Source organism: Poecilia mexicana, unplaced genomic scaffold (genome assembly GCF_051168715.1).
Source record: "Poecilia mexicana isolate PSO_F unplaced genomic scaffold, ASM5116871v1 scaffold_13, whole genome shotgun sequence".
In the NCBI taxonomy this organism is placed as follows: domain Eukaryota; kingdom Metazoa; phylum Chordata; class Actinopteri; order Cyprinodontiformes; family Poeciliidae; genus Poecilia; species Poecilia mexicana.
Window position 1 is genome coordinate 11278713 of NW_028263382.1, and position 13539 is coordinate 11292251.

The window sequence follows — 13539 nt, forward strand, 5'->3', positions numbered from 1 at the left end:
AAAAATTAGGATTTGAATCAGACTCATAAAAAACCTTTTATATATCATAAAAGTGATCTTAAGTGAGGTGGTTGAGGTAACATGTGTTATGCAACATTTAGTTTGGTAGGCTTTATTTTAGGGTTCAATGCTATTCCCTCATCAAACATGTAAATCAGAGTTATTTTGACTCATTCATGCATGTTTAAGGAATCCTTGGTTCTCCAGTGGCAGCCAGTGCCATAACACCTTCTCATACAAAGCTCCGCCTATTTCCCCAAAGCTCTGCCTTGGAGCTGCCATGTCACAGAGCCCCTCCCCCCCAACAGTTTTATATGGCATTAATGGACAGCATGGAGAATTGTTGTTGTGAGGGGGAGTGTTGGAAAGGGCAGGAGGTTCTTAAAGAGATGGAGATCTGTTGTAAGGCAATCAGGTACAGCTCTGAGGTGAAATCAAATTGTTTTCGATATATACATAATTTTCAAAACACTTGGTGGCAGTTACATAGTTACTTGATTGTACTATGAAATGCCTCTGTGTTAATGAAGATTAACTTTAATACCTGCTTAAAGATTATTTTCCAAAAGTACTTTTTGTCTGACAAACAAGCCTCACAGGAACACATACAACAATTTATTGAATATAACTACATATCTGGATATGAGCATTTCTTATCTTGTTGTTGTTGTTTTAATTAGTAACAACTTCACTGGTTAAGCATTGTTAATGTTAGTCCTAAAATGGTGTAATTAATTAGTTAATTGCCTTTTTTTCAAACTTGTAAACAGTTGTTATTCTTCATTTAAAACAGGCTCCGCTAGGTCATAAATGGATTTTTAGTTCTCCGATCTTCAGACTGCATTTCATTTAAGTGGTTTGAGTTTTTATTCTAAATTGCATTACTGGGCAGAGAAGTGTTTCTCAGAGCAAAGTGGCTCCATGTAAGTGGAACATTAAGGTTGTTGACAGATCCTTCCAGTAACAGACACCCAGCTGTTTGGTATGCCTTACAAAGGTGTGACATTTATGGGAAGATCATTTCATTTACATCATAAAACCTAACACATTTTTATGTGTAACGTCAAGAAGGAGCAGTTCTGTGTGCTCCTTGTTGCTTAGCCTTTAGAAATTGGTAAAGGGTTTAAAGTTCCTTTCTTTAACAGGGGAGTAAGTGGGTGCATTATTACTGTGAATTAATGGAAACCATGGAAACGGCACTTGCAATAAGCTTTCTTTAAAATCCCTTTTCTGAGAAAAGTTTTTCAGGTATTGGCTCTAAGCTTCAGATTGCACCACATCTAAACAAAGAACAACCACAAGATCATATGAATTCATCTTCTCTTGGAATATTCCACCATTTTAATTTATTGATGTTTTTTTTCTTTTACTTTTATGTATCAGTTCATTTTGGTTCATTGTTTTTAAGAAATATGTTAAAATTTACATAGAGATTTTTTTTTTGGCACAGCTCACACACCTTTTTGGTAAATAAGCAGTGATTGAAGTGTGTAAATCTGCAGAAGGTAAAAATGTGAATTGTTTTCATAAATGATGTTCAGCTGAAGATGGAGAGAAATGCAACAAATCCTCAGAAGTCTCTCTCTTAGAAATTCATGCAAACTCATAAACTCACTCCTACACATCAACAGAACATGTTTCGCTTTATGAAACTGATTAAAGTTATACTGTAGACAGGGAGATGCATTTTAATTACTGACTTTACTTGAAAAGTAACAAATATGGCTACCTGTTAACTTCATTAGTGACACCAAATTATAACAAAGAAGATTTTAACATTTTTGTTTTTCCAATTTACTGATTTTCTAACCAAACTGATGAGCATCTGAAGTGAGTGTAATTAATGCAAATTCATTTCTTGCTAGTACAGTTGGCTCTCTAAATTCATACACCATGCTGAGTTAAGTGTAGCAGCAGTGGGTCGGTAAGGCGCTCATTTGTACATCATGATATCTTACTAGATTAATCACAAAAGTTCAGAGGGGAGAGGAACATTTTTTCATTTACCATCAAGTCAATTTACTTTATTTTTCAATTAATTTTAACTTCCTGGTACTATCTATAATTTACATTCTAATTTAGGAGCGATTCCATCATGTTTTAGTGTGCAACATTTTGCAGTGATGGAGTTTTTCTTATTTTGTATGAACGGCTCCTGATCAACACATAATTGAGTGAACTAATTATTATCACACTTTGTGTGATAAGTGCCTTGTATATATCCCATTCTGATGTTAGTTTTAATTTGCTTGAACAAGACCTTTGTGTTAAAACAATCCAGCATCCCATTTAATGTTTACTCAATCACACATAATCTGTGAAATGTGTTTTTATTTAAATTGTTTCATTTTGTTTTAAAACTGTGAATAAAGAGGCTTCCCATTTATTTAAAAAACATTTTTTATGAAAGCATTGATAAAGCACAAAACCTAATTAATTATTGTAATATAGCACAATAATTCTTGCTCTTTTAATGTCTTGCATTTTATTTTTACATGTATGTTATCTATTAATATTAAACTATTTGCTGTTCCCAAACCTTTGTTGGAGCAAATGATACTGATTATTTTAATTGTTTTGTTTATACAACATATTCATCTATTCATAGTGATGCTTTCTTATGTATATTTCAAAAGCTCACTTTCCATTGTTAGATTGCAACAATTATATTTCAGTAATACGGGTAAGAATTATCTCAGACGATAATTGTTTTGTGGTAAATGTGAACTTTTGTTTGAAGCTGCTGAGATATGTACAGATATTACAGTTAGACCTTTGCTTGTAGTTGTTGACCTGCTTTGCACGTCATCTTTAGGAAATTTCTACTCAATTTTGTTTACATCGCTGCTAATTTCCTTTGGTATTGTTTCTACATTACAAAGACTTGACTTGACTTGGATTTTTCAGAAATGGATTCCCAAGAAAGAGTTTATTGGAATAATCTCTTATGTTTTAAGAAACCCTGATTCTGTCGTTTTCTTTTGTGAAAATAATTCATACAAATAACTTCACGCTATCGGGGCTCAGACTGAACGAATAATTATCAGCTACTTGTTCGAGTCAAACTGATTTGCGAGTGAAGGTAACACTTGATTTGGTTTCATTAACGGTGGTATTTACAAAAGTTTGAAATAGTTAGCTTAGAAAACGACCCATACCTCCTCCCTCCTTATGTGTTGATCAAATCGCTGACATTGCCTGAATTCACACCGCCTGATTCATATCACTATGTCATAAGCAGCGTTTCCTCTTACACTGGAGCAGATTCAAAAACGTACAAAAGACGAGATGCGAACCAATTTTTTTCCATACATTTTAGGCTACATGACAGAGAGGCACTGTCTGCATGGTTAGATGCAAATCCTTTCTATAATGCAACATTTGATATCTTTCTAATCACACTTACTTATAAAGTGTATGAAAGTTAATTTTACTTTGTAAAAATTGTTCACTGCAAATCAGAGAGTGGAATTATATTCCAGTAATATAATTCAGAAAATGTAATTCAGAAAAAAGTTTCACATTCTCAAATGCCAGTAAACATTTCCATGGAAGAAATACTGTTTGCTGAAAGTTGAGGGCAAATATGCTGGAAGAAAAGAAATGGACTGAAATGCAACCTGTGATGCTGTCTGTTGTTTTTGCAAATCCATGTATATTTTCATTTAAATAAACTTTTTAAAGTGTCTAAATGCAAACTAATGTGGAACATCCAGCATATGTTGCACACACAGAGGTCAATAAACAGAAACGTTAGTAAATTACAAAAAATTGTATAATAACCACAGAATCTGGCAAAGGGTTTTGAATCTAATTTTAGAACGGACACAATTTCTACTTCGTAGAAGGAGAAGAGAAAGGATTTATGTGGAACATAAATTGTTAGGAGAACAGAAAAGCCAAGATTTCAGAGCAGATTGTCCATTGTTGCAGGTAAATGTTGTGCTTTTTACTGTGCAATCCATCAGCAGACGCTTCTTGTAAGCTATGTAAAGGGTTTCTTTTGTTTTGTTTTTATTTGCTTCTTTTTTTTGACAGTATACCTGCATGAAGCTTTCTGAAGTTTTCTGCAGGGAAAGCATTCTTTTGGAGCACATGATGAAACACGTCCTAGCCTCATAAACAGCAACATTTATTTTTCCAAGGTATTCATAAACCACTTTTCTTGGTATCATAATGATAATCCATATGGGTTGTGAAATCTACATAATGACAAGGCAAAAATAACATTTTCATATAGGATCAAAAATATAGGTAATTTTCCTTCTGCTCTTTCAGTGCAACTAATTAATCACAGTAAAAATATTCATTGTAGTGTTCTCAAATTTTCCTTCATGCATGGTCGCTTAATATTAAATTAAGCATGAATTTCTTTTATTATATTCTGGGGTGAATATAATAAAGGAAATTCTGACAAAGGAGATTTATGTCACATACTGTTAAGCCATTAAAATATAACTGATATCTCTTTTTATCAGTTATTGTAATATTGATCGACCTTTTCTCACTTGATCAGATTTACTCATTAGAACTTATGATAAACAAAATCTGAAATTGAAAAAGAAAAAAAAAACGTACTACATGTTAAAAGTTTAGCTTTCAAATAAAAGTCCCAATTTTTCCGTAAATCTAAGAACATTAATCTGAAAAGTTGATCAGCAGCAGCCTCACATGCTTGTTTTGCTCAGCACTTATGTGACTGACCTGCATTCATAAGCAATTTAGCAAATAAGATAATACTGTAAGAACTGTTGCGATTAAAGCTCTAAAAAAAAAACCAAAATAAATAAATGAAGTTTTAATTGACAGGCTCTCTTAATCATTTTGCAAATTATACACACTTTTTTATTTCATATCACAATAAATAGTTGTTTGTTCCATTGCTGTGTGTTACAGCAATGGACATACAGCATAAATAAATGCCTTTTTGCTAAATAACTGTGGCGCAGTTAAAGTGATTGTTAAAAACCTTTTTTTTTTTTCCTTTGCAGGATTTAAATTTTAGTAGTCAACAAAATGTAACATTTTTATGGTGATTAATAATCAGTTATTTGTTATTACAAATACTTCCTTTCCAAATCTTGCATTAAACAATGCGGGTTTTAAGTAACAATTGAAATCTGCGTTAAAGGGCACAGAAAGGCTTGAAGCATTGTCCGTTTTGTGTGCGTGCTCATTACTGCCACTGTTCTGCACTACAGGAATTTGCCTCTCCTTTTTATCAAAGAGTGAATTATCAAGCATGACATAAACAGCCATAATTAGACCATCAATCAAGTAAATTAGTTATGGATTATCTTTCTGCAATTGACCCTATTTTGTGATATGGCTCCAAAGTGACACATTACCAAGATTCAAAAGCCGAGATGCCACCACTCTTATGCTTTCCTTCTTGTCTTTTTATAGTTTTATTTAGATCCACTGATTTCCAGCTTCAACAATCTGGGTTGCCTTCCAAACTGCTGCTGTCTTAACAGTGACTGATCTTCTATATGCTTTTTAAAACTTAAACAAATCCACACGGAAGATAATTTATTAATTGTGGCTTTTTACAAAGCAAATTAAACAAATTACCCAAATTATCATAATGGAAACATTAAAGATGGTATATCATAGTTTAATAAGGAGCTATTTATACACCTAACAAATAATCACATGTTATAATTTCAACTCTTTTCCTTCTGTTGTGACAGACCTTACAACACTCCTAGTGTGTATAACCATCTCAGTCACTGTTACGCAAAACTGCGTCATTCAGTCCATATCATAGCACACAATGGATTATGATTTTGAAAGGATTATGATCCTCTAATCAAAGGCGATGCTTGACAGCTTTTGCCTGTTTGACACGTCCAGAATGCGTGAACCCAACCTTTTCTAGTCAGGCTTGAGATTCTTAAATGAAAATGACATACAGTGTCAGTGGAGACCCCAACAAAAGAGCTACCAAAGTGTGGAAGTGATATCTGAGTGAGCTCTCAGACAGGTTTCCAGACTCTTTGTTGGAGCAAGCAGAAAGTCTGCCGTTATGACGGAGAACTGTGCAAGAGGTGGGGCAGCTGTGTGTGTTACTCTATCCTCGGTACACACCTGAAAAGGATGTGACTGTTGCTTGCAAAATCACTTGACCATATCAGAGAGTGAAAAAGAGAGACGAGTGAATAATGTAAGAGTCAGGAGGTTGAAGTTTTCCTTGAGATATGATATTAAAAAAGACAGGGCAATATGATACAATGCTTCGCCAAACAATTATTGCTGAAATGATTAATCATATTAATTATGAATTGATTCTTAAAATTATTGTCAACTAATTTAGCAATCGATTAACTGATGACTCAGAACATTTTGCTGAAAGCACAACATATTCAGAGAAGCAATTAAGCCAAAATTAAACAAAAAATAGAATTATTTTGCGTTTAAGAAAAAAAAAGGTTGTCAAATGGAATTTCTGCAGAATGTGTAATTTTTGTTATCCGAATAATTGATTGATTAACGTGTTAAAACATGATACAGTGCAGTACAAAACAACATAATGCAATACAGTATAAACAATACATCGTGCTACAGCGTGACAAACTTTTGTTAGGAAGAGGAATGCCTCAAATCAGAGTACTAATTTAATGTACTCAACATCTTTGATGCAGCTATGTTCAAGGTTAACGACCCATGATTGGACAAACAGAATAGGACGTTTCCAGGATCAACTGTCATATGTATTAGGCCAAGATTTCCTCCAAGCTGAGCAGACCATGCTGAACTTTATGTGCAGCCCGCTGGGAGTTAAGGTCAAAGATATCATACACAAAGCACAACACTTGAAAAGAGCTCTGTATTCTTGTTTTCTAAGGTGTCAAAACCCACTGTTGAGCCTGTGATGTCTCTGAGAAACACACAAAGTATCCTTTGTTGTCAGAGCTTTAAAGGACCAACCATGACAATACTGACCAATGAAAAGAAATATGTTTTCCTGAATACATTTCTTTATTTCCTCAGTGGAATTTAAAGCTTATCTGGCAGGAAGCCCCGAAAGATTCATGAGTGACACTTCAGACCAGTTTTAAGCATGTTTGTATATTTTCTAAAGAGTAATCAGTTGTCGAAAAAGATATTTGCAAGTAGAACTTTTTGACAATTCAAGTCTGGTGAAGAAAATACAACCTACTATTTGTCTCCTCTGAGACCTCAATTTGAAACAAATAACAGTGCAAAAGCAGATCATTTCCTTTAAAAATAACCAACAGGGATTTTATTTTTACATGTCCACAATGCAATTTATTTTAGATAAAACCTATTAATGACAAAGACTGATGACAGTCAAGAAAAAATTAACATTTCATGTCCGACTTTCTTGTCTGACTGGGCAAGTCTTGTTGTGTGACCTATTTTCTGTTTTCCCCTGTATTCATTGTATCTTATAGTAATTGTGGAGTAACGTGTCTGCAGTACTGGGTATTTTCTGCCCTCTGTTCCAGTTGTGTGTGTGTGTGTGTTTGTGACGGAGCATGCAGGGAAGGCTCATGCTGAGGATATCTGTCACTCCACTACTCCAAAGAGCTTATCACAGAGGGAACACTTTATGCCTCAGCAGTTATATGAATTTGGATTCTTTCTGTGCAGCGTGTCTGTGTAATACAGATTTCTAAGGGATGACACTGGTGGTCTAAAGGTGTAACCCTACAGTGTCTTGCTAAAGCGTTCTGAGTCACTGAATGTTTGAACTTTTTTGCCATGTTGTAGGCACAAACGTCAGCGTGTATGATCACAAGTTATGTGAAAGACTAACACAAAGTACCTCATTAGTATGTAGGTAAAGGAAACCGATGATGTACACTACTTTCAGCCTTTAATATATGAATACCGATATTTGGTATTTAATATATGAATATATTTAATATATTATATAATATTTTCAGCCTCACAGTTGTATTTAGGAGCACAGAATTGACCCCTTTCATGCGCAAATATTAATCTCCGTGTTCCTCATCTTCTGTTTTATTAAAGGTCTTTTGATGATGTGTTGCTTTTTGAGATTTTTGAACGTTTGAATTGTAAGTTCAAAAAGGTCTTATTTTAGTGAATGCTTTTTTTTTTTTTTTTTTTACAGGTTAGGCAGTAATCAGGCCTAGTCTAGCTAAGGAAATGCACCCAAAAAATGTGTGTTAATCACAGTTATTCATGATTTAACAACAGTGGATATCATGTTTTCACATAGGGTCAAGTTGGTTGAGATATGTGTAAAATATTATTTGGTAACTACTGTATTCGTTTGATCAACTCTGTCTGAATTAGATAATTAGATAATTGATCATCTGAAACTTTTATGTGTGACAAGAAGGGAAAAAACATAAGAGGGGCAATTCTTCATAAGCAAACTGTATGCATTACAGTACATATTACTCTGTATTGGTTTATAACATAAAGTCTATTGTTTTTAAATGACAAAATTGAGAGAGCTCAAGCTGTATGGATACTTTTGCAAAATATTCTACTGCTTTAAGATTTTAAATGTTAGATAAAAACTGGTTTAATATATGAATACCAATGTTTTTCATATTAATCCTCCACTGGTTGTTGCGAAGGGAAATTGATTCATACATTATTTCAACTACACCATTTTGTGCATTTAACATGTTAAAACTTTTGAAACCATTTATTTCTCTAATTACTGAACTAAATAAATCTTCATTCCTTTATCCTCAGTGGAACTGTGCCACAGCTACGGATGAACTGTTTTCTACGTGTTGGTTCAGCGTTCTCACAGTAGGCATTAATGTCATACACACGATGAAGCAGATGGCAAAATGATGCCTCGAGTAAAAGTCCTTTAAAGGCATCTGCTAATTGTTTTTGAAGATGAATAAAAGTTGATGCATTATGCAGACGCAGTTGTGAGACATAAATGTTCCCATTCTGATCAATATTATTAATACACGCTGTCCTTTAAAGCAGATATGGACTGCAGATTGCTATGTTTGTAAAAACAGTTGTTTATCGAAAAAATCATGGATTAGTCTTCTAATATTTATGCTGCGGAACAAGGTTTTACCAGAAATGAATAACTCTTACAATTTCTCTCATTTTTGTTCTCTTCTTTAAAAGCCATAAACCATTGAAGAGTAGATTATGTTCTAACTAGAAATAACTAAATTGTTTCTTTTGAGATGTTGAAAGACTTTTTATTTCAGTTATCTCCAATAGGCTGTATGAAATTACCTTGACCATAGCCTAGCAACCGTAAAAAAATAACATGAAAAATAAATTAACTGGAAATTATTAGTGTCTGTATGAATGTTAAAAAATAAAAAATAAAAATAAAAATAATAATAATAATAATAATAATAATAATAATAATAATAATAATAATAATAATAATAATAATAAAAGTTAATTTGTCATAGTGTTCTTGATTGTATTGTCTTACATTTATCCAACAAAAATGTTGAAAATAGTCACATAGTGCCAAGCAAAAGATATTGCAAAACCTGAAACATTTTTTAAAATTTTGTCCCTTTACGACAACAAACATTGTATTGTACTGGGACATTGTATTGTGTGACAGACCACCTCAAAAGTAGTGCATAATTCTGAAGTAGAAAGAAGACTATATCTAGTTTCAAATTATTTTACAAGTAAAGATTTAACGTGTTGAATGCACATATGCTCTGGGTGGCATATGTATTCGTCCCCCCTTGAGTCAATACGTGTTTTGCTTCATTTAACAATTGTTCTTTTTGTTCCACTTCATAATTATGAACTACTGCCTCAGGTAATCCCACAAAAATCCTCTAAGGTTTATTGTTGTAAGGCAAAACCATTTGAAAAAAGTCAAAAATATTAATTTTAGGCAATGTACATGCAAAAGTTAGAATAACGCTATTACAGAAAGTAAAACGTTTGATTTCTAAGACCTTACAGGTTTTTTATATTTCAGGTTCTTCATTATTATGTCTCTTTGCTTTTAGCCTCATTCCACTTCTTCTTACATTCCAAATAAACTGCGACAATAATCATGTATGCAGTGAGCAGTCAACACTTTGCCAATAAACATAAAACGCACAGATCAAACATGGTGAATGATTCTGACTCGTAAGTTCATTGTGTCATTTTGAAGAAATGTCAGATTTTATATATGCCAGTGCAGTGGCAATACTTATGCGTGATAGATGTTAGGCAAATAAAATAAGATAAAATAAATGTCAAATTTGATCTTGACATTCCTATTTTTTTCTCCCCCGTGCTGTTTAAATTCATTACCTGACTCACATTGATTTGCCCTCTGTGTGCCCTGGCGATCCCCATTCTAATTCGCTGAGAAAGATATTCAGTCATTGCCCTTTTTAACAGCCCAAAGTTTCCCGACAAACTTCGCGGTAATAACCAATCAGCCCCAGAGTCTGCCGTTGTGTTGTTGCCTGGAATTTATTTGTCCTCCTATAAATTATTCAGTATTTTGCATCGACTAACTGCCATACCTTTAAGGTTGTGGATCCAAGACCTTGGCACACCTTGCATGTTAATATGGCCAAACACACAAGGTGAGAGACAAATCAAAAATGACCAGGGTTTTATTTGGATTTTTTTTTTGTAACAGGAGCAACTTCTCCCATGCCTCTACATTGTTTGCCATTTTTATCAAATAGAGCTTTATGAATATATATTTTTAGCCTGTACTGTAAACTGCATGCTAAGCCTGTTGATATCTGAATGATGCAGTAACAGCTTGTTGGGCTGAGCATCAGATTATTGCACAGTGGAGGCCTCCTTTGTTGTCGGGCCAACATAGTGTGAGGTACTGTGGTCTGTCACCATCAGAATGTCAATGCAGATCCCCAGTCCATCTGTCTATAGACATCTACTGTGAGGGCACACCCCATCCCCTCCGACACCCAGCGCAATTACAAGTGCCTGGCAGCGTTACGCAGCTTGTAGCTAAGCTAATACAAGCTCCCAGTGAACCTTGCTGCTCACATTCCATCTCAGTATTAGTCAGGAAATTAAGCTGAACCCATGCATGACAGCTGTATTGTTGTTGAGGGCACTCCAGATAACCATCATTCCTCTAACCGTCAATCCATTTTTCTGCTTTTTCTTTTTTCTTTTATAAGAAAAAAGGTCAAGACTGCTTTCGTTGGTCACGCAACTAAAGAGAGAGGTGTTAGAGTATCAAATAGACTTGAAAAAATAATGTATGCTCAATTAAAACTCACTGGAAGCACTGTCTGTGTGAGATATAACTTGACTTTGGAAAACAAGCATTAACTAAAATATATCACTCATATCCTATGCTGTTCCACTGTCAGGTGTAAAGAAAAATTGCAAAGTTTAAGGAATTTAACATTTACTTACATTCTGTCAGCGGACAAAATAAGATATTTAAATTTACAGATACTTCCTGCCTCCAGCTGTGGCTAAGGTGAGGTTGTATTTTACTGGTAAAGTGATCAAAGGTTAATGATTGCCTTGGGGGGGAAAAGGATTTTTGCAGAAGACTTTAGTTGAAATATTCAACCTGGTGCAGTTTCATGTCAGTTATAACTGTGAATGCGATAAAGGAAGGTGAGGTATAAAAAGTGCAAGGAAATAACACTTTGTTGCCTTCCCATGGTGTTGCGCCTTACACCTGATACTCAGCTCCTCATATAGTTACGTTTAAAGAAATTATTTTCTAAAGAGTTGAGTGTGGAGCGGTGTTACATAGGCATGTTATTTGTGTCATTTGTTATTATTTCTGTTGCGTCAATAATCAGATTATTTAGATATTGAGACATCATATTATTTTTTTGTAGAAGTGAAGGCAGTTGCATTCGCCATGACTTTTAAATCATTTCTGTAAATAGCAACCACCTTTTGTTTTCCAAAGAAAACAAAAGGTGATAGACAAAGCATGAATGTTTAAAATTTAAAACAACTGTCTGTCATATAGAGACAAACAGGCCCATTCCATGTCTAATTGTAAAAATATAGAAAATCATATAGATTAAGATACAATTGCATATAATGCAGTTTGGTGGAACAAAGCAGTACAGTCAGATGTGATGCTGATTCATAGAAAGTTATTTATCTAAAGACAAATACCCAAAGACAAATACAAACTATATATAATATACTGACTGGTCAAACATAGATTGAAATATTCTACACATATTATAAGTAAAACACGGTTTGTTGTGCAGCACCGTCTCAATCACAAGAACTAAATATTATGTATTGTCTGGTGAGCCCAATGTGTCTATACACCAAAGTTGCCATTTTGGAGAACTTTTAGTAAATTTAAGACATGGCAGCCCATTTAAAGTCCCGCTGTTATGAAAACTCACTTTTTGCATGTTTATAATATATATATATATACATACACTGCTCAAAAAAATAAAGGGAACATTTCACTTTAATTTTGTGTGTGGCTCCAAATCCAGGCCTCCATTGGTTAATAAATTTGATTTCCATTGATGATTTTTGTGTGATTTTGTTGTCAGCACATTCAGCTTTGTACAGAACAAAGTATTCAATGAGAATATTTCATTCATTCAGATCTAGGATGTGTTATTTGAGTGCTCCCTTTATTTTTTTGAGCAGTGTATATCCCGCTTCTAGAAGCAGTCCAAGAGCAAAAAAAAAAAAAAAAAAAAAATCAAACAAACAATAAAAAACCCAACAACCAAACAACACCCAGTCGGGTTTTTTTTGGGAACATGTTCTCCTAGTGCCTGAAAAACAGCCTGCTTCAAACACCTCTAAATTTTGGTATACCAACCCAAGTCAGGTCCCGCTCCTCACCTGGCAACCCAAGTGAAACTCCGCCCACTTCATTTAACACGTTAAGTTACCTTCTGCGTTTTATATCGGCTGGAATACGCCAATCAGCTTACGAAGGAGTCCTTTGAAAACTACCAACAGTATATGGCAGGATTCACCTGAAGACTTGGACTGAAGCAAGGTTCTGTTCGTCACAAATCTGCAGTTGATGGCGATGTAAGTACATAATGATGTGTTTTGTATTGTTCGACGTGAAAATGAATTGTCATTTAGCATTTAGCTAACGCTGAAAGATAGCCCTGCTAGTCCTGCGTCTGAGATTAAGTTACTCGCAGTAAACGCGACGGTAAGCTTCAAGTGATAGTTTACATTGAGAAGGTGCAATTTTTGTGGAAATATGTCGAACTCTTGACATTGTCTAAGTTCCCCTCCCCCCCCTTTTTTATGTTGGGAGAAATCTTTTTCCTCTAACCTTGCAAATATGTATCTTAAAAAAGGTCACATTTGCGAAAAAAAAGAAAAAAAAACGGTCGTTGTGCTAAATCATTGTGCTGATGTCAGCTGGTGGACTTCACGCACAGCACACTGCCCTGAAGCAAATCAGTTTGAATTAATAATATAAACGTGTGTCAGATCCGCAGCGTTTAATCCTTCAGTGGTTGTGGCTTGATGGTTGTTCAGGCAGCTCAACTTCTTCTGCTTCTGGGTCAAAGATGTACTTTGTGCATCTGCTTGTTTCCATTTTCACGTGTCTGAGGTGCTAATGTAAACACAGGTTAGGTGGGT

General features: G+C 34.4%; 1 protein-coding gene across 3 annotated transcripts in view; it reads left to right on the forward strand.

Annotated features, from left to right (window-relative positions):
- The window catches only part of cadm2b (cell adhesion molecule 2b), a 151480-nt gene that overhangs the window by 22133 nt on the left and 115808 nt on the right, over positions 1-13539 (forward strand). For 2 of the 3 annotated variants that reach the window (XM_088011662.1, XM_088011663.1), the window contains exon 1: positions 12316-12969. The exons of the other annotated variant lie outside the window; for it this stretch is intronic. The gene's annotated coding sequence lies outside the window, so the exon portion shown is untranslated. Of the gene's footprint in view, positions 1-12315; positions 12970-13539 lie in introns of those variants that run through there. 3 annotated transcript variants of the gene reach the window in all.